Below are 21,639 nucleotides of genomic sequence, written 5' to 3' on the forward strand. Positions count from 1 at the left end.
CGCATGTGTCCTGCATCCCGCTGGCATTTTGTCTAGGGGATCCCCTTCCTTGTGGCCCCTGTCGCCTTAGACTCCAGATGTACTTGTACTTGAAAGATGGATGCATGGATGAAAATACCGGTCTGTTTGTTTTTTTCAGGGTTTTTTTTTTTTTTTTTTTTTTTTTTACATGTGCAAGACAGGGGGCGCTATGTCTTTGGAGTCTACAATAACTTCACATTCTTCTCACATTTTTTTGCAGTCTGTGAGGGATTTTTTTGTCTGTTTTTGAGCGCTGAAGCGGAACGGCACTTGTGTCGGTAGTGCTGAGAGGGATCTAATCGTGTTGTTTAATGACTGAATTGTCAGAAGCTGGAGAGAGCAAACCCTGCTGTGCAGAACCACGAGACTGCGATCTGTTTAACATGTAAAGATGTAAAGGGAGCCATACAGCACAATACCTTTGTCAAGAGTCTTTGAAAAAATTTCAGAAATGATAAAATACTAAGACGAGTGCCAGTTTTATTTTACAAGTTACAGTTTTGTTAAGTGTCTTCCATTTCCATCAAAATGAAAAAGGAAGTGATTGAAGGTAAATCTGAAATCGAAGGATTTCTATACACGATACCAAGCAGGATTTCTTTGCCATTGCTAAAGCGATCCTTTTAATCTCAATAAAACTGAATTTAAATTTAAATTACAAAACTTGCAGCGGGATTTTAGAACTAAATGTTTTCAATGTCTGTTTCCCGATGCTTACAAAAAGCTTATCTAGTTTTGTAAAGTTTGGATTATCAGTTATGTGTTTGAACAGATCACCTGTTTATTACAAAATAAAACACGCCTTTCACCTGTCTGCTAATTTAATGTTGCTGCAGAACCAGTGGGGACTGATTCTTTCTTTTTCCAGGTTTAGAATAAGAGTGAAAAAAATGCCTTGCTTTTGGGAAAGCGTTCCAGAAGCTTGGAAATGAATGACTAGATTATACCCTGGAATTACACTTAAAGGACTTCACTATTCATTATTTCCATTATGTGTAATTTTCCCTGTGAGAAGAAACTAAACACAGTATAAAAGGAATTTTAGGTGTGGGTAATTGTTCATAATTGCACCAGAGCAACTTGTTATGACAGCTATGGATCACGGCAACACCAGAAACATTTGCAAAATCAAACTGAATGAATAATTTAAAAATGGTTTGATAAAAGATCCAGAGGTGAATCATGCAGGTAGCACATGACATAAGGCTGGCGTTCCCCCGGATGGGACCCCAGGCCGTGAAGGAGCCCACTGCCAGACACAAATGGCACTTGACTCAACTCCTTCCCAGTTGTATGCAGGATAGCATGCAAGCTCTGAATGCGCGGGGCGGGCGCTGCACCCTGACACATGGCGCCGGTCGTGTGAGCCGCGCCCCGCCTGGCCTCCGGCAAGCCTCCGCATCGTCCTTCGTTTGTTTGGCATAGAAATTCCATACTGGTGTCAAGGTCAGCGATTCATGCAAGGTGCAAAGTTAGCAGGAGACACAAAGGCTGCAGGGCCACATACAAAGCAGGCAATGTTCTGATTGCACTGTAAGAACACATTTTACAGTATTAATAATTCAGCAAAAATGTATGAGGTATTACCTTGTGTTTAATGAGATAAAACTGCATGACTGTAAGCATTGAGGAACGTGTACTGTCCTTTAGAAAAAGCGTTATGTCTTACTGAGCCGTGCTATTTTATTTTTCTTTTCCACACACCAATATAAATGGCATCGGTAATTACAGTACTGTATGCTCATGCCTCGTGTAGTACGTAAAGACACATGCAAAGTGGTAAAGCGATGCACCATTGTTTTCATGGTGATTATGGCTTCATGAAAGCTGGGTGTTTTACAGGAGCATCCAGCATGACTCTGAAGCTTGAATTTGGGGTTTTGCATTGAAGCCTGATGTAAAACAGGAGGCAGCCGAGTGGAGCTTGAGAAACAGAGGACAGGGGCTGAGAGGGGGAAAGAGGGGGGAGGCCAGTGGCGGCTGAGCAGGGAATAGATGCTTAACAGGGGCTGCAGGCCGGAGTCCGAACGCTAATAACAGTCATGACTGATGCGATGTGGAACTCGATGAGGCAGCTCAGCTGGCATCGCTGTGAGCAGACGAGCTCCGAAAGGTCAGAGCAATAGGACGGCCCATCACTGCAGTAATACCCAGGCAGAGATAATGGAGAGCCAGGACCAGCGGAGCCAGTTCCCCCATTAAGTGTCATTAATGCATTCAGGAGAGCTGTCCGGTAGGTCACCTCCCCCCCACAGCACTGTGCCTGTGGAGAATGGGAAAACGCTAATGCTAACGCTTAGCACTTTACAGCAACTTGTGGCCTTTTAATGCTTCTTCGTTGACAAATGACTGTTTAAGAGGACATTAGACATAGATATTCAGTGGTAGAAACATTAATATGTAAAACCTCAAATTGTTTTTGAATTTGGTCTTATATATCTCTTATTTTATCTGCTTCTGATCAGAATATAGTTCTAATATGTCTGCTCTTAATGGTACAGCATTATAGAAACACAGGGTCAAATCATTAGGCGACGTACGTGGCCACCTAGAGGGGGCGCCATCTTCTGAGGGGATGCCAACTTAGCAAGCCATTTTCACTCTGTCTCGGATGGTGTGCCCCTAGAAATAATCACGCCCTGTGAGATTCCTGGCACAGAGCAGCTACGCGACGTTGGAGGGTGCTGAAGTGTACAGAGAGCTCCGCCCTGGGCTCCAGCCATGGAGAAGCAGAACAGAAGTGCAATTAGATACACAATTGTCATTCACTGGAAAAGTTACAGATACCATACTGTACTTTCATTATAATAACAGTTGTATGTATATATATGTAAAAGCTTCACTGACCTTCTTTCAAGGTAGATTGCATCCCTTGTAATGAATTTCCAGGCAATATTTCATAACTTTCAAAATCTGCTTGCTGTAATTTCATGGTTGCTGATATTGCATGTGCCAGTATTCAAGAGCACAGCAAGCTGGAGATACACATGAGGCTAGATTCACTCTGCACCCCCCTCCCCCCCCACCCCAACGGACTCGCCCTGCACACCCGACGGATTCGCCCTGCACACCCAGCGGACTCGCTCTGCACACCCAGTGGACTCGCCCTGCACACCCAACGGACTGACGTTGCACACCCAATAGCTACAGACCTTGTTGGTCACGATAGCCCATAAACAAATGTCAGGGTTTGGAAGGCGTTTTAATGTAACCTTGTCATCGCACTTAAAGATGGAGCTTTTCTGTCTTGCGCTGCTCTCACCTGGGAGACCTGTACGTCCCCCGCCATCTCGGCTCAGCATCTGACCAGGTGTTCACCCTCTGCTCTGCTGGAGCAGAAACCTGAAGCTGCTTATCTCTCTGCAGTGTTACACTTGCTGACAGGATCCTAAATGCACTTAGCCGCCATCTGCATTACCTTAAATCTTGATAAAATCTAGAAATATCTGACATCAATGAAAACTAAATAAGACCTGCTGTTTGACGTGTATCTGTGCGTCCACGTTGAGTGTAAACCTAAGCTACAGATGGCATTTATTTGACACGCCGATGCCTTATTGCCTTATTTCCTTATTTTCATTCATTGGGTTCTTTGTCAGCTTCTCACTGGTACGGACGGTGGATTACAAGGGAGTCCTATGCTACTGCTGCTGACCTCAGACCAGGCCAGGAAACAGAGATCAGGCCCCGCCAGGCTAATAAATACAATAACAAATTGCGGCAGGCCAGAGGTATGCAGTGTGTGGGTTGGGCTGTTAATGTAATGAACTCAGCAATGGAAATTCAAGGCAATTAAACTCCCACGGAGCTGCTGTCCCAGAGCAGCAGGCGGAATGCTGGCCATTTAGAAATCAGCAGCAGTAAGAAACAAGCTCTGTCACACTGAACTTCAATATCAATTAGTCCTTATAGCAGCATAACGCTTACATCACATTAGGAACATTGTTGCTCTTTGTCCTACTGCTCTGGGGCCACGATACGATTCTGAATAGCTGTTAGCTCACCGTGCCGTATTGTCTGTGTCAAACTTGGGGGTTTGTGCACGATGGTTTCCGTTCGGGAACGTTTCCGTTAGTGTGCCAACAGGAAATTGTTGCAAGTTCAACTAGAAAGCATTATCAGTGGGTAATAACTGACAACCCTACCACCACCCCCCCCCCCCCACACCTCGCCCCACCCCGCTCCACCCCGCCCCGCCTCTTGAAACGATTCACTGGAGTTGCAAACTAACGGTACATTGAAAACGCAGCTTTGGAGGCCGACTAGCCAGAAAGCAGCATCTGAATGTTTGTGCCTCATTCCCCGTCTTCTTCTCATTTTCAGAGTGATGTATTCCAGTGTCATCTCAAGTTACCATGCTTACTGTGTTGTTATTACGCATTTTTATCCACTGGAGTCATCGTTCATTATGAATATAAATATGCTTTATAGGCCAATGCAGGAGACATATGATAATTGAGATGAGGAAGTGCCTTCAAGGGATAATCTAATAGAGCCTGGATGTTTCTTCCTGTGGCTATTTGTGCTCAAATTGAATGGGCTTAAGTCCCGTCATTCAAAAGACTATGTTCTGTTTTCTCTACAGTTTAAACTGGAGCGGGATCCAATACCACAGTGGGCCAAACGCAAAACACCCGATGGGCAAGACCACATGCGTCACTGTAGATTAACGGGGGAAAAAAAAGTATAAATTTGAAGATTTCTGACAGTCCCCAACCTTACGTTATCTGAGGTTACACACAGGATATTAAGAAATCATGCTTCTGTTTGCGGTTCATGTTATTGAGCATTAGTAAGCCTCTTCAGTGAGAGTGAACCATTGCCAAATCACACGACTGTATAATTTACAGCAGACAGCCGTGGGTGTTGCCCGTTACTGGGGCACCCTGGCTGCACCAGCCTTTTAATAACACAATGCACTGCAAATCCTACAAACAAAAGGATTACATTAGCTTTCTTTTCCCATGGCTGACAGTGAATAGCATCGTTTGGCTTCTGTGTTAAGAACAATTTTCATCTGGAGGTGCCAAACCATGTGCTTAATGAGAAGTGAAAAGCTTATTTCCTGATCTGTGTTAAGAGAAAGAATTCTTTATAAAGGCCCTTTAACACCTTTAAAGGGGGATACTTCTCTGAGCGACTCTCACTTCCAGTGTTCATTCATTTCTTCATTTGACGCGACGATCAACAGCAGGATCAGCGCACAGCAGAGCAGAATGAAGGTTGTAAACGAATCACGTGTGGCGGAGCAGGACACCCATGAATAAGCGATGGATATGCGGGGCAGACAGAGCACTGTGGCATGAGGTCATGGGGCATTGCTTCGGAGCTCACTGGCATGTTCCTGATGAAGCAGGAAGGTCCTCCGGGGCGAGAAGAGCACAGTGGCACCTGATAGTACGATAAACCTGCATCCAAAAGACAAACCAAAAGGAGGAATTAAGGTTTATTGCAAGATGTATTCAGGTTCTTATATTATCAACAACTTGTTGATTTTCTCAGAACAGAGGAGTCTTACTGGAACAAGCTGGAAAAGGGGGGGGGGGGGGAAGAAAAGGAGGTGGCTCTGGGGGATGTGGGTGGGGGCCATGCAGATGGGTGTGGGCCACATGTCGCGTGCCCCATCACCGCAGGCGGGGGGGCGCTGCCCCTGCGTGTGGCCTTCCTGTCTGCCGCAGTAGCATGCTCAGCATCCCTACCGCCTGCACAAGCCACCCTCATGAGTCAGCCCCCCCTTCTGATTGGCCAGGCTGGAGCCCAGCGCTGTGGATAAACAAACAATAAAGGGGGGGAGGGGGGGAGGGATCATACCGCATATTCATCACCGAGGCAGCACAGGTCCCCGCAGAGCAACATGGGTGAAAAGGTGTGGCAAACAGATAGCGGAAAGACAGCACAGCTTTTATCTCACACAGAGTCGTCCTGCTTTTGCCGTCCTTTTCTCCTTTAACCTATAATGCGGAGCTGAGGCCATTTACATTTCAGCCATCCAACCATCTTGTGTCACAGGGCTCACACATTATAGCCAGTATACACACACTCTGGCCACCCTATTAGGTACATCTAGTTAGTACTGGTAGGATATTACCTGCCAAACTGCTTCGAGGATAGCGGCATTGGAACCTATAATAGTCATGTGAATCGCCCCAAAATTTAATTTGTATGCATTCATCACCCCGATAAATAGACTTTTGTACTTGAATTATTAAGATGTGTCCCCCCCAATATCAGACTCTCTTCTGCTATTGTTTGATGGTGGATGTCTTGTGTGTTGAGAGAAGCCATTCGGCATATTCTGCATACCACTGCTGTCCGGAGTCCTTACGCCTGTTACTTGTACCTTCCCCGTAAGCTTTGGTGTTACTGTGGGGCATGACAAAGGAGAGACAGCTCTCCACACACAGGGCTGGATTAATGAAACAGCAAGGACCAATAAGAGGACCACGAGGGGTCAAAAAAAAGAACAGGAACCAAGGCTTCGGAGTGACACAGGGAACAGCAATTCTAATGGAAGGGAGGAACACAGGAAAACTACAGTAATGAACACAGGGTAACTACAACTGATAATCACACGGAAACAGCCACAATGACCAACTGAAGAAACAAGGCAAGGACAGGTACATATATACACACAGATAACAAGGGCTAACAAGGGACAGGTGTGGGCTGCTACAAACTAGGGGCAACGAGGAGCAGGCGAGGTCAACTAACAGAAACAGAAGGTTCAAAACATCAAACAAAACAAGGGAAACTAAATCAAGGAAAACTGAACATACTACAAACAGGAAACAAAACAAGGAACTGTAACTGAAATAAATGATACACAAAGAAAACATGAAACCACAATATAACATAAATGTTTATTGAGGCTGGCCAGCTTCAAAACCACAACAAATAAGGAGTCTGGACGGCTGACCTCTAAGGTCATTACAGCAGACAGCAGGCCTGACAGTAGGGAAACACAGCAGGCCAGACAGCAGGGAAACACAGTAGGGAAACACAGTAGGGCAGGGGTCTCCAACTCTGGTCCTGGAGAGCTACCGTCCAGTAGGTTTTCTATCCTACCAGGCTTCTGATCAGCCACACCTGGTCTCAGGTAAATACCAGGAGCAGGTGTGGCTCATCAGAAGCCAAGTGGGACAGAAAACCTACTGGATAGTAGCTCTCCAGGACCGGAGTTGGAGACCCCTGCAGTAGGGTGACACCAGGCAGGATGACCAGCGAGAACTGCTGACCAATCAGGGAGAGGTCACATGGGACAAGGCCGGATGGCTCCCAGTCCTGACATTTTAGTGTGTCTGGCCATTATTCTCTTCAGACCTCTCTTTTTAATAAGGTGTTTTGGCCTACAATAATGCCGTTGAGTGGATGTTTTTCCTGTCCGTCGCACCAGTCTCTGTAATCTCTGCACACCGTGGAAACCCCAGGAAGGCGTTTCTAAGATGCTGGAAGCAGCATGAATGGCACCAACAATCACGTAACGTTCAATCAGGTGTCTTCACTGTTCTGATGCTCAGCCAAATGGTAACTGAAGCTCTTGACCTTGGCTGCATGTTCTATGTATTTAGTGGCAGCGAACAGGTGTACCTAATAAACTGGCCACCGAGTGTGGCATCGCCAGTCCAGCACCGTTTCCGTGTTGCCGTGTGATTATCAGTTGTAGTTACCCTATGTTCATTACTGTAGGTTTCCTGCGTTCCTCTCTTCTAGCTGCATGTTTTCAGATTGCGGGAGGGAACTGGAGTACTCAGAGGTGGGATTCAAACCCCCAGCCTTGGCATGTGAGGGAAGAGGGCCCCTCCTCCTTATATTCCAAGTATTTCATTTCCATAGCAGGGCTCATGTTTGAATTGCAATTCCTTCTTTATCCAGGTGGGTAGCTTAAAACAAAGTTTTTTGAAAACAATAAAAAGCAGGATATACTGTAGGCCAAGTGTAAGGTGTGCAGTGGCGTGTAAGTGGCGTGTAAGTGGCGAGAACACTGCTGTGTCTGGAGACTCACTAAGCAGTGATAGTGCCCTTTCTGCCTCATACTCTCTCAGAAACAGTGAAGGCAGTGCAGTGTCCATGTGATTTCACTGCTTTCAGCACACCCAAACTGTTTTGTGAGTCACGTCTGTTCCTCTGACACCACTGAGGAACACTGGTACCGTATTTATATGTATCACTTTTGCCAAATATATCCCGAGCCACCTTTGTAGGCCATTGCGTTCATTTCTATGTCACTGCCTTGTTTTCGACTCTGCTGTGCCTGCAGTGTGTTTAGACTGTTGCTGTCCACGCCCCTGCCTCCCCATTACTGTGTCAAAGTTGTAACAAACAGTTCATCGCAAAAAAAAAATACATATCCTCCAGGAATAACTGAAGTTTTATAGCCGATCTTGGTCCAGTGACAGCAGAATTAAAAGAGCAGGTAATGATCGCGGGGGGGAGGGGGGATGCTTAGGGCTACCTGAAGGTTTAGTTTCAAACTGAAATTTGCCTGTTTTTCATTGACTCCGCCACTCCAGTTCTATTATGCCAGTGACTATTTAGAATTTAGTCCGTGCTATTTCTCTCTGTTGTCAGTCACTTGCCGTCCACGCTAACATTTTTCAGACTCATTGCTTTACGAAGACATCTACGTGATGGTTGAGTTTTTCATTAAATATTATGTGGGACTCGTAAACAACGTTATTCAAGACTTGGAAGTGTGGGTTAGGTGTTCAGGGTCGCTTTTATAATGGCTTAAAGACGGTTCTGCGGCACGAGCCAGCCGTCTGCATCGTCTTTCTGTGGTAATTACAAAAGTCTGCAGATCACAAGGCGGCTGCAAACAGAGTCATCGCTGCCTAAATGCGGGACAAAAAAACAAGGGAATCTGCCGAAGCTTAACTTTGGGAGAAAAAAGGTGTTGTCCCTTTAAGGGATAAAACTAAGTGCAGGAGGACGGAGACATGAGGAGTATGTGTCCGTGCGTGCATGCCTGTGAGAGGCAGAGAGAGGGAGCGTGTCTCCGAGAGCTATTCCCTTTTAGCTGGAGGCTAATATAATTGTGGCAGTCAAGGCATTTTAATAGAGGACGGGAAACATTCGGGGCTCAGTATTGATAACAGATTACTTTGGGACAAGCAGCTGAAATGCCCTCCACAATAACCCTGCTATTTTTGTCCCTCTGCTTCTCTGCCTCTTTTTCCCTCTGTGTTCTGCAGTGTTTAGACGAGGTGCTCCGGCCGCCGGAGTGACTCATCAGGTTGAAGCAGGGAACTCCGGAGAGCGGACAGCTGGGTGTGTGAACGCAACACCTGACCACTTTCTCCTAGTTGGCAAAGGGGGGGAAGAACGACTGGAGAACACCCATCAGGACGCAGGAGCCGCTTCAGTAACTCAAGACAAGGCAAGAAATAGAAATGATGGATCTGAAATGTCACATTTTCCACCACTCCTTTCATAATCACCCTAGTTAACTCCTTGACTCCAGATACCCCGAGAGCCGCATATTCTCAACTGAACTCTTCGCTGCTAAGGTACAGATGATCACTAGGCTTGGTGAGTACTGTCATTTTATTTTTATTTTTATTTATTTACGGTCGAGCCTGTTTAGGGAAAGAACTTTCAAGCAAGAGCGATATATCATCGAGCTTGTAATTTCTTGTACACGAATGCATGTCAAAGCATAAAGCGACACGCATTGATTCAGGCAAGCAAGAAATAAATAGATAAAGCTATGTAAAAACTGTTTCAGCGAATTTGTCTAACGAAACGTTCAGAAACATAAGGTAAACAGGTAGGCTGCTCCAGTAACACGAGTCCGTCCTTTGTCTTAAGTAACAAACGCGCCGATTACAGTTTGCCTGAAAATGACTGTACTTGGATGCAGTAAAGTAAAATCAAAGATTTAATATGCTTATAAGAAAAAAACATAGTCACGAACTCTATTAATGCAGATATTTGTTCTGTGTAACCAAGATTTGTATGTTTTCTTCGTTATTCATATTTTCAAAAATGTAGTATTTAGACAATTTGCTCCCATAAATATCAGGGTTGGATCTTTTACACGTATTTGAATTTAATTAAGTTTGCAGATTAACAAAGTATGAACTTGTCATTACTCATATTTATTAGTAATTTCATCATGTATATTTTGTTCAAAAATGTTTTCATTCATAGTCATTGTAATATCAGTGATCGCTATACTGCACCAAAAAAGGGAACATAGATTAACGGACAGTTTGCTCTTATATCGCCTAGGGAGATAGGAATACTGTGCAGTTTTTAAATAGGTCTCCTGAATACATTTGAATTCATATGGAAGTCATACTTCAGTCAAGTCTAAATACATGTGATACGGCTGATTATTAGTGTGTGTGTGTGTGTGTGTGTGTGTTTATATATATATTTATATATATATATATATATATATATTATATATATATATATTATAGCCTAGCTATGTATATTGTATAGCTATGTTGGTTTTCAGTTCACTAGACTCAGGCTAGCCGGCAAATCTATATTTTTTCTTTATATTAGTCGTACTCGTTAATATATTTAAAGAGTTTGAGGAAGAGCCGGCAATTAAGCTGCAAAGCTGCGGCCGGCGTGAGTCCCGCGTGCGCTGCCCCCTCCGGCGTGAGTCCCGCGTGCGCTTCCCTGCCTCCTCCACTCAGGACGTGTTTTTCTTACTCAGAGTGTGAATTAAAGTTCAGTGCGCACTCCTGAAAAACCAGTCGCCAATGAATTATAGCTCCAGCAGTTGTTGGTTTTTTTAATAGGTCTAGTTGTCTGTTAACATTCTACTGAGGCTCTTAAATTCCAAAAGCAACAGTAAAGTGGTTTCACCTGCAAAATCTGTGCGTGGTACCGAAGGCCTGTTTTTCAAATGAAGTTTTGATAGTCGTTCCCTTTTGGTGTTGGGTTACAACGTCGAAGCAAATGGAAACCTTTTGACCCGAACTTTGCCAGACCATAGTTTCTTATTTGGGCTCTGGTCATAAGCCAGTGACGTAAGTTGCTGTGTTTGTACGTACGTCTCTCTTGCTCCCTCTCTCTTTCTGTGTGTTTGTGTGTCTCCAGTCCCACCCAGTGTAGAGGGGAATAATACAGTGTATACAGCAGCTGGGATCTTCACTGGGTTCGCTTTGCGAGTGAAACGCCAACTACAGTAGTAAAGCAGTAATGATCTGCTCCGTGCTACAGATTATTAAGCGCCTTCCCCATGTCCGATCACCGCATTTTTTACATTTACATAATAAACTGTAATGGCTGGGGGACACATTACCCTTTGTTATCGTTTTACCTGCGACAGTCTCATAGAATCTACCCTGTTATTTGAACTGCCTTTAAAGGGGAATTCCATTTTTTTTTAAAAAAGTCTAATTTTGGTCATCACCATTCAATGTTTTTCCTCATCCCAAGGCTACTTAATCATTTTTCTAGCAGAGATCATAGACTTCATTTACTAGAAAAAATAACACTCATTTGGAATTACTTCTGATCCAGTTTATGTGAGTGCAGAAAATAAAATCTGTAGGCTCTGCAAGTCGCTGAAGACACAGACAGAGAGATAGATGGATAGATTGGAAGGTATGTTTGTTCTCAGTCCAGATCACCCCCTTCATGGCTGTTTGTGAGAGAACACAGAATCTGAGTTACGGAAAAAGGCAGTAACGAAACTGGGAATGAACGGGCACGTAATGTAACACTTAAATGGGAATAGAAGTGTGTGTAACGTAATGGAAACCCCAAACCAGTTCAAAGTCAAACAGACATTCTTACTTCACTTTGACATGTTCGGGAGTCAGATTTCACAGGCAGATGAATAATCGAGTAATGAAACTACAAAGATGTGTCTCATATAATTAGAGACATCAGTTACAGAAGAATACTTTGTTGCCGATTCGCTGCCAGAAATGGGTGGTTTCTTCACTCCACGGTACATTCCATGTCTTCATGCTTTCCTCATCTCTGGTAGTTTTTGTGCACTGATGCCAACACCAGGTTGATGTTGCGATTCTGCCTTTTTGAGCGTTCTTTGACCCGCAATGCTTGGGTCTACACTGTCAGAAAATGAAGTACCAATTTGTACCTTTGAGGGTACAATTACTTGTCATTGAGGCTGTACCCTGAAGGGTCTGCCTTTTCTACCCTAGATATAGGTAAAAGTACCATTTAAGATACAGAAATAGACTCTGAGGAACATCTTTGTACCATTGGGGGTACATTATGTTATTTGTACCTTGGGGAACAAACCTGTACCCGGGCTCTACCCTTTTTTCTGATACTATGTGTCTGTAAGTGCCTGCTCTTGATGTCCCTGTCCTCCCCTGGACTGGTGACAGTTGTATAGCTTGTATAGCTATCAGAAAGACTGCTCTCATCTATAAGTGGATCAAGCACTACTGCTCTCATATTAATGTTATCCTCCCTGGTTCAGACAGATGATGATTTTAAACTGAGATCAACAGGTCAAGAAAATACTCCTGTTTTTTTTCTTGAACCGTCTGGGAAGGAAACATTGCAGAAATGTAAATGAGGGTCATGTTACCCATCAGATATAGATGCATGCTTGTGAAGATGAGCTCCGGAGATCCACTGAGATCCGGACTCTCACATTTTTTAAATGTCTCGGAGAAGTGTTGTTTTTTTATGTGCATGTAGAAATAGCCCTTTGTTTTCTGTAATTATGCATTTTTCAGTATATAATAATAATCTATACTTCATTGATCCCCGTGGGGAAATTGTCTTTACGCCTCCCTCAACTTGCTCTTTGTAGAGTAAGCTGTCTGTGAAGGGCAGCCACCCGTAGCAGCACCCAGGGAGCTGGGGGTTAAGGGCCTTGCTCAAGGACCCACAGAGGTGCTGAGGCTGGGTTTGAACCAGCAACCTTGTGATTACAGGCACACAGGTTTAGCCCACTGCGCCACATACATTCAATAATATAATTTTTCTATCTTAAATATAGCAGTGCAGTATCAACATTTAAAAATGTAGCCAGCTCTCTCACCAGCTATTTGTAGAAACATGTAAGATTTAAATTTATAATCATGAGGTGAACAGTTTCCAGTCTGTTCTGTAATATGTCGCATTTCCCTTGGCATGTGAATAGTAATAATAGCTGATACTTCATTGATGCCCATGGGGAAATTCTCCTTATGTCTCCCCCCAGCTTGCTTTCTGTAGGTGAGAGCAAACTGACCACGAAGAGCAGCCACCCACAGCAGCACCCCGGGGGGGGGGGGGGGGGGGGGGGGGTTGAGGGCCTTGCTTCAGGAGCCACAGACGTACCGAGGTCAGGCTCAAACCAACGACCTTCTGATTACAGACACAGGGCCTTAGTCCACTGAGCCACAGCCACACACTGTCCACCAATAGGCACCTGCTGAGCTGTGTGGGCTTCAGTAAGGCTGGTGTCCATCTCCATCATGGGCAGCTCTACACACTTCTAATTCTTAAAAATACACATTTTGTCCAGGGTATCCCAAGCCTTTTGCCCTTTGATTCCTGGGATAGGCTCCAGGTTCTCTATAACCATGTATTGGATGGATGGAGAAATTGAGGTATAATTGATGTGTAATACAAACATGTACATGTTATTTTGAATATTTTGAATATCCAATGAATGTCACTGCATCTTCTGGCTAGGCACTGGTAATACAGCAGGTAGCAATGAATGTCACTGCATGTTCTGGCTAGGCACTGATAATACAGCGGGTAGCGATGAATGTCACTGCATCTTCTGGCTAGGCACTGATAATACAGCGGGTAGTGATGAATGTCACTGCATCTTCTGGCTAGGCACTGATAATACAGCTGGTAGCGATGAATGTCACTGCATCTTCTGGCTAGGCACTGATAATACAGCTGGTAGCGATGAATGTCACTGCATCTTCTGGCTAGGCACTGATAATACAGCGGGTAGCGATGAATGTCACTGCATCTTCTGGCTAGGCACTGATAATACAGCTGGTAGCGATGAATGTCACTGCATCTTCTGGCTAGGCACTGATAATACAGCGGGTAAAGATGAATGTCACTGCATCTTCTGGCTAGGCACTGATAATACAGCGGGTAAAGATGAATGTCACTGCATCTTGTGGCTAGGCACTGATAATACAGCGGGTAGCGATGAATGTCACTGCATCTTGTGGCTAGGCACTGATAATACAGCGGGTAGCGATGAATGTCACTGCATCTTCTGGCTAGGCACTGATAATACAGCGGGTAGCTGTGGATCACCTCAAACTGAGCTTTTCTGCAAAAATCCAACCTGCTTTCTGCTCACACCCATGGGAATCCAGCCTTATTGCCCCTAGGGAGGTAATTTCCATGGATCTGCAGCCATAATGGGTGTTCCAGCAGAATGAGGTGCAGACCTAACGAACGTCGCTAACCGCTTTTTATGCGACGCGGCCGCAGTGTAAATGCGAGGGTGAGTGTTGGATCAGGTACCTTCAGGTCACCCCCCCCCCCCAAGGTGGCCTCCCTGCTGGGCTGTGAGCCGCTGCTGGGACTCTTCCAGAAGGTGCCCCCCCAGCGCCGTCCATAGCTAACACTTCACACAGGAAGCCAGGAGGATCCTCTGGGCTTAATTACGTAACGTGGGAGGTGGTTCCACCCGAATGGCAGCAAGTGGATTATCTCAGCCCTAAAATGCCAGGGCTGCACGTCAGTCCCATTGCACTGGCTGCTGTGGGAACTGGCCGACATGGTTTTTGGCCAAATGGGTCGCATTTTACTCGATGGGGCACAAATACTTAGTAATATCTCATTTACTACTGAAGTACAAATCATGAACAAATATAGTCTACTTGAGGTAAAAGATGCTTGTTCCTTCAGTAGTTCAAACAGGTTTACAAAATGAACAGATATTGTAACAGATATAGTAACTGCTTGGGATAGAACATGCATTATGATCATTAATGATGAATTAAGATGAGATCAGTATGTAACCAAAACTTATTTTGTGGTTAATTAATACATGAGTATGAACATGACACCAGATTTATGCCCCGTCAAGTAAAGTATAAGTGAGCCCTTCCACCCACTGAATGACTGAAACTATCCCTGTTTTCAGAGACCATGGAGAACATGGCTTCTTTCGCATTGACGTTCTAAGAGGGATTTCAGTCTCCCCAAAGCAGAGGTGTTACAGCCACACGGGCAGCTTTTTTTGAGTCTGGTATCTGTGTCACAACAGTCTTGTTACAACAACTTTCTCTAGCTCCTATGCCCAGGAGGTGCCGCCGTGCCCCGGCTCCCATGCCCAGTACGCGGTGCCGCCGTGCCCCGGCTCCCATGCCCAGTACGCGGCGCCGCCGTGCCCCGGCTCCCATGCCCAGTACGCGGCGCCGCCGTGCCCCGGCTCCCATGCCCATTACGCGGCGCCGCCGTGCCCCGGCTCCCATGCCCATTACGCGGCGCCGCCGTGCCCCGGCTCCCATGCCCATTACGCGGCGCCGCCGTGCCCCGGCTCCCATGCCCAGGAGGGGCCGCCGTGCCCCGGCTCCCATGCCCAGTACGCGGTGCCGGCGTGCCCCGGCTCCCATGCCCATTACGCGGCGCCGCCGTGCCCCGGCTCCCATGCCCAGTACGCGGCGCCGCCGTGCCCCGGCTCCCATGCCCAGTACGCGGCGCCGCCGTGCCCCGGCTCCCATGCCCAGTACGCGGCGCCGCCGTGCCCCGGCTCCCATGCCCAGTACGCGGCGCCGCCGTGCCCCGGCTCCCATGCCCAGTACGCGGCGCCGCCGTGCCCCGGCTCCCATGCCCAGGACTCATGGGACAGCGGTGTGTGGTTGTTAAGGTCTCCCAAACTGAAGGCTGTTAGTTCAGGTGTAAGTGGCGCTCATCCTGAATGCTTTTAGAAAATATCCAGGCGTATGAATGACGAGAATCGTCTTCTCCAGAAAGTGAGATTTCAGTTGGTCTGGGCACTAAATTGTTCCTCATTGAAGAACTCAAACTCCTTTAGTTTTGACTTGCTGTGACCTGACAGGGTGAGGACAGCAGGACAGATATAAATGATGCGTGGATTTGTGTGCTATTGTCTCCTGCGTTGTCACGAATGAAAGAATTATCCGCTGGGGACAGGCAGGTCCTCAGCGCGCGGTGGGAAAGCGGAGTGCTTATGCCGGCCGTCGCTTCGCTCCAGGGCTTCGCGTGGATGTGTCGCTACATGCGGCGGCCAGGTGAAGGGCGGCACACTGGCAGCGCGTACCACAGCTAATATAAACGTACTGGTATGAGAGGAATTCGCTGGACGCTACCCATGGCTGGGCCTGTGGTTAAATAGACGCTCACTGTGTTTGACTGGGATCTGATCAGAGAACAAGAGGCTGCAGATTGAGGGGCAGAGGGAGGTGTCGGAGGCATTGTGCCTCTGCCAGGGGCTGGGCCTCCCAGTTAAGAGAGACCTTTGTTTCAGCTGGTGCCGTGAACTTCTCAAAGTGCCGGGGGCTGGTTCACAGCAGCGACTTCCTCAGACCCTAAAACTAAAGTGTCGCTAGCAGTTTTACTAATGAAAGTCACGGCAAAAGCTACACAGCAGGAAATCCTGGGCTATATCTGTAAATATATATAAATCTTATTTGTTCAATTTTTTTGTTACATTTCAGATATCGTTTATGATTGTTATCGTTATCTAGGAGACATTTCTCAGTTTCTAATTATTATAGATATTGTGATCAGCTTGTGTTAAACGAGGTCTCAAGGATGTGTCCAGATTAGTAAGCATTGTTGGATCTTCATTCCAGCTTTAAAATCGTGTCTGTAAGCATCACACCCATTTTTGTGTCAGAAGTACATCAGGTTGCGTCTTTGAGCTGTCATGCATCGAGCCGTGCTGAGTTGTACTGTTAGTAGTTGCCATAGAAGGGACTCAGGAATTTGGCTGTAAAGTACAGCAGGATAACGGCAATGGTCGTTCCAGACTGTCTGTCTCTGCTGTTTGAGAGTGGAAGAGCATGTTGAATTCCTCATGTTTACGTATGGAGCCCAGGACATTTCAGTGGCTTCTTGTGTTGAAGCTGACGCGAATACTTAACTGCACTGAAAACTTTCCCAAGCATAATGTAATCCTCTCCTTCTGAAAGAATTCCATTAAAAAGCACAAGTAAAATGTTCTGTCCTGTAATATTCTTTTTTTTTAATATAATTTCCAATTTGTATTCCACTTATTTCAGTTCCCAAATTTCAAGTCCTCACAGATTCGACTTTCAGCACTTCACACTGCTGCAGATGATCTCAGTGTGACGTTTATCAAGCACCTCGAAGAGAAATGCTTGCATAAATATGTAATGTTTTCCCATCTGAGTCATGTGTCCAGTCAGCCATGGTTGTCACTGTCGTTATTTTTCTTTTTTTGCACAGCTATCCAGTGTCAGGGTCTGTCTTTGTTCATTCAGACTGACTGCTGATTTCTTTGAATGGAAATGGCTGGGAACCTCTGACCAGTTGGGTTTCTCTCCCTGCAGGGCAGCGCGCCTGCGGGTCACAGCTGGAGCACAGCTGTGCAGCACACGGACCCCGGGGCGAGCTCTCTACCAGACCACTGCTACAGGGAGGGTTCCTGGCACAGTGATTTGGTGCAAAAACACAAACAAAAATCACATTGCCAGGGATTTCCACTCTGTTACAGCGCTTCAGGCATCGGTTCTAATTAAAACGAATGTCCTCAGAATGCACCCCTGTGAAAATCTCTCTGGCCTCGGATGTCTGTCTGGAAGTTTGAAATGCCAGGAATTATCAGTGAAGCGTGACTCAGTCTGCAGAAGGTGCTGACTCCTTATTACTCAAGCCTTAGCCGTGTGGAGCGACGGGCGTTTTAGCGTGTGCTGTGTGTTATTTCATCATTATCTTTATTATATGTTATGTTTATAAATAATAGTCTTACCACCTCCCTCAGCAGTAAGTAACTCTTAAAGTTTAGCATATTACATTCAGATAAGAAACTTTATTGTCATTGCACAGAGCAGCGAAATGTCATTTAACTTTGAATTTTAACCCCCTTAACTAATACCTCTAAGAGATTTCTAACCCACCTAACTAATACTTATCTCCCTGTCAAAACACATGCTTTAGAATTACAGTATCCCTCTGTGTTTATATAGCATGTTTGATTGGCGTATTACAGCAGTTCTTAATCAGACCATGGACATCCAATGGGAACAACAAAATGACAGGACATCACTTCCTATAGGCTCAGAACTTAGCTAGTTGGTGAGCATTGATCCTTCAGATATTTTGTTCACAGTGGCTAAGTTCAGTGCCTTAAGTGAACCAATGAAATTTAGCCACGTCCACACGAAAGAGAGAGAGCTTCCAGTGGGTAACCAATCAGGAGCTCCGGAATGCCCGCGAAATGTGGAGCCAGTCGAGGCCTGCAAGCTTACATTTCACCGGTACCTGGTTCTTAGGGTGCGTGGGTTGCGATGAGCGGCTATGTGCCCATGCACTGCGTTCCAGGTGGTGAGTACTGGACTTCCCTTCAGCTGCATGATACTTTGTGTGCACATGCGAGTTGGAGCACATGTTTGTGTTTACAACAGTGTTTCCCAACCTGATCCTTGGGGACCCACAGACGGTCCACGTTTTTGCCTCCCAGCTCCCGTCAGGGAGCCGGCAAGGAGCGAAAACGTGGATCGTCTGTGGGTCCCCAAGGACCGGGTTGGGAAACACTGATTTAAAGGTCCGAACTGAAAATCCACAAGGAATTTGTGAGCTTTATACATCACAATCACCCTGTATCTGTTCAGATCTGTTAATGTCTGTTCAGGTCTGTTAGTGTCTCCTCAGGTCTGTATGTTCTCTTGCTCATATGACCCTTTGGGATTTTCTGAGGACCATTCCTTCCCTAAATTGTACTCAGTTTATTTCCTGTGTAAAATGCATGCAGATCCTTTCCTTGAGGTTCCACACAAGACCCAACTTCTAAAAGGGGGCTGCGACCTCCAGTGCCTACTGAACTGGTATCAGTGTGTTCATGGAAAACTGGCTCAGTTCAGCAGGAACAGGAGTGGAGTCCAGTAGGTGTCAGTCATGCCGTCTGGAAAGCTTCTCACTCCTCGCGTCTGGGATAGCGAGCCGAGTGCCGACAGAGGGGAAGCCTCCTGCGGGCAGACTTCAGTGAAGTCATCGTGCCTCTAAATAGAGGCAGATAGAGGCAGTTACTGAGAGCGTTGGGATAAAATGTGTGCTGATTCAGTTCAGGTGAAGCTGTGATTCATTATTGTGTTAAATCTGTGTTCAAGTTAATTATCCATCAGAGATTTCTGTTAGAGTAAATTATGTGATCTTGTTGTACATTCTTGTTCACTGCTGATACATTCACATGTTTTTAGCATGTTTTTTTCCTGCTTAATGTGGTTTCATGTTTTATGTGACGCAATAAAGACAGACACATGCAAGGTAATGCGTGTGCCATTTTACCTTCAAGGTGTCATTTGTTGATTGAGAATTGGCATTTCGGTAAAAATCAGAATGTTTAAAAAGGGTATTCAAGGGTCTCAGTGAGTCACATGGTAAATAGCAGCCACCGTAACCTGAGATTTGTGATCAGTGGGAATCGGAGGAGACAGTAGATTCTCTGGTAATCTCATTTTAACATTTCAATCTCATTTTGCTTGGAGTGAAGATAAAGTGAGTCATCTCCAGCACAGATCCATTTTTTAGATCTAATTTAGCCCTCTGTAAGATTTCCCGAAATCTGAGAAATGTCTGCATCTTATCTTTTTTCTCCAGTGATCCCTTTCTCTTTTCATCCGGCACGCTACAAAAACAAGAGATTGCATTACAATATTTTTCCCACTCCTCTGGGACCTGCACTGTTGTTCTGCCTGTGTAACGGGTTTATTGCAGTCTTGAAATGTAAAGTATGCGTGCAGTTAATTTTGATACATATAAAATGTTTTATTTTTTGATAAATGGGGCATGTGGAATGTTAACTCAAGCTCCCCTGTCAGAATAGCAATGATTTACTGTGTCAGGCACTGACATTTCATTCCCTTTTATTGTTGTCTGGTCTTTTCCTTTAAGAGTAACGGTTTGGCCCATTGTGTTGGCACATCATGAGCAACAACTGAATTACCAAAGTGAGTGATCAGACAGTGGTGGGTTTTGTTGAACTCTTGCCATCTGTTTTCTCATAAATACTCCAGACCAGGGGATTGTCACCCTGAGTGCGTTGATGCAGGTCCGGCCTTGCAGGCTCCCTGTAATTACTGCGTTTCCTATGTTTGCAGGACTCTCATCAACAGTAAGAGATGATATGTGTCGATGTTCCAGGGTATGGGCAGTGACAGCTCCTGTCAAAGGTGTCCCTCTTAGCAAAAGGATCGCTGCTCACTCACGAGTGAAGTTTTTTTCCGTTGAAATGTTTGTGGCTCTGCAGGTACCGGGTGCTAAGGCTTTTCTGCTGTTAGACACCTCATATGCATTTAAGCATTTAAAACCATGTTAACTGACAGACTGTCGTATTCTGTTGAGCAGCAATATGGCTGCCAATCCCACAGAACAGATAACGAGTCTTTAATGCTTAAAAATGGGTCCAACGCACTTTCTTAGTCATAGCAAAACTCATGTAGCTTATTTACCGAGGCATGAGATGAGGATGCATGTAAATGGCAAAAGAACCACTTTCTGTGGATGTAAAAGCAGAATCCACGTCTGATGCGTTTTCCAAAGACTTGCCATTTTTGGTTTCCATAGCAATGTCAGGGGACTCCTTTATTCTTATGATGCGATCTGTAGCTAATCGTATTTCTGAAGGCTGTTTTTCTTGATTTCCTTCTGTTGCCAGTATCGTTATAGGATCTGTGTGTTCTTGGAGCCGACCCAGGCTGTATAAATGTTTTATAACTGGTTTAAGTTGAGCAACACCAGCTGCAGAACACAAGAAAGCCCATTACACTTGTCAGTCCTTTGTGGTGAACATAAACAAAAGGGGCTGACAGGAAGGTCACCTAAGGTCATGTAGGCCTACTTACAACAAGGTGCCTACAAAAAAAACCGACTTTACTGGAAACAATCATGCAAATTTAACATTTTGGTTTCATTTCATTAAGGCTCGTTGAATTAAAAAGTCAATAGATTTTGCATAAATGGCAGAAAATACATTTCAGGCACATGCATCGATTTACCCTGTTCAGGGTGGCAAGGGGCTGCCTGGAATACCTGTCCGTCACGGGGCTGGGGTACGCCCCGGGTGGTAGCCTGTCCCTCACGGGGCTCGGGGCTGGGGTACGCCCCGGGTGGTAGCCTGTCCCTCACGGGGCTCGGGGCTGGGGTACGCCCCGGGTGGTAGCCTGTCCCTCACGGGGCTCGGGGCTGGGGTACGCCCCGGGTGGTAGCCTGTCCCTCACGGGGCACGGGGCTGGGGTACGCCCCGGGTGGTAGCCTGTCCCTCACGGGGCTCGGGGCTGGGGTACGCCCCGGGTGGTAGCCTGTCCCTCACGGGGCACGGGGCTGGGGTACGCCCCGGGTGGTAGCCTGTCCCTCACGGGGCTCGGGGCTGGGGTACGCCCCGGGTGGTAGCCTGTCCCTCACGGGGCACGGGGCTGGGGTACGCCCCGGGTGGTAGCCTGTCCCTCACGGGGCTCGGGGCTGGGGTACGCCCCGGGTGGTAGCCTGTCCCTCACGGGGCAC

At 46.1% G+C, this 21,639-nt stretch overlaps 1 long non-coding RNA gene across 2 annotated transcripts; it reads left to right on the forward strand.

The window, feature by feature from the left end:
- Positions 1 to 8,990: 8,990 nt before the first annotated feature.
- LOC111860172 (uncharacterized) lies at positions 8,991 to 20,330 on the forward strand. Of its 2 annotated transcripts, XR_002841977.2 has the most exons (4): positions 8,991 to 9,397; positions 9,482 to 9,549; positions 17,472 to 20,087; positions 20,238 to 20,330. It is a non-coding gene; the product is annotated as an uncharacterized lncRNA (long non-coding RNA). The 2 variants fall into 2 exon arrangements; XR_011982671.1 differs by lacking the exons at positions 17,472 to 20,087; positions 20,238 to 20,330 and adding an exon at positions 13,169 to 13,244.
- Positions 20,331 to 21,639: the final 1,309 nt, after the last annotated feature.

The sequence above is a fragment of the Paramormyrops kingsleyae genome, chromosome 15 (genome assembly GCF_048594095.1).
Source record: "Paramormyrops kingsleyae isolate MSU_618 chromosome 15, PKINGS_0.4, whole genome shotgun sequence".
NCBI lineage: Eukaryota > Metazoa > Chordata > Actinopteri > Osteoglossiformes > Mormyridae > Paramormyrops > Paramormyrops kingsleyae.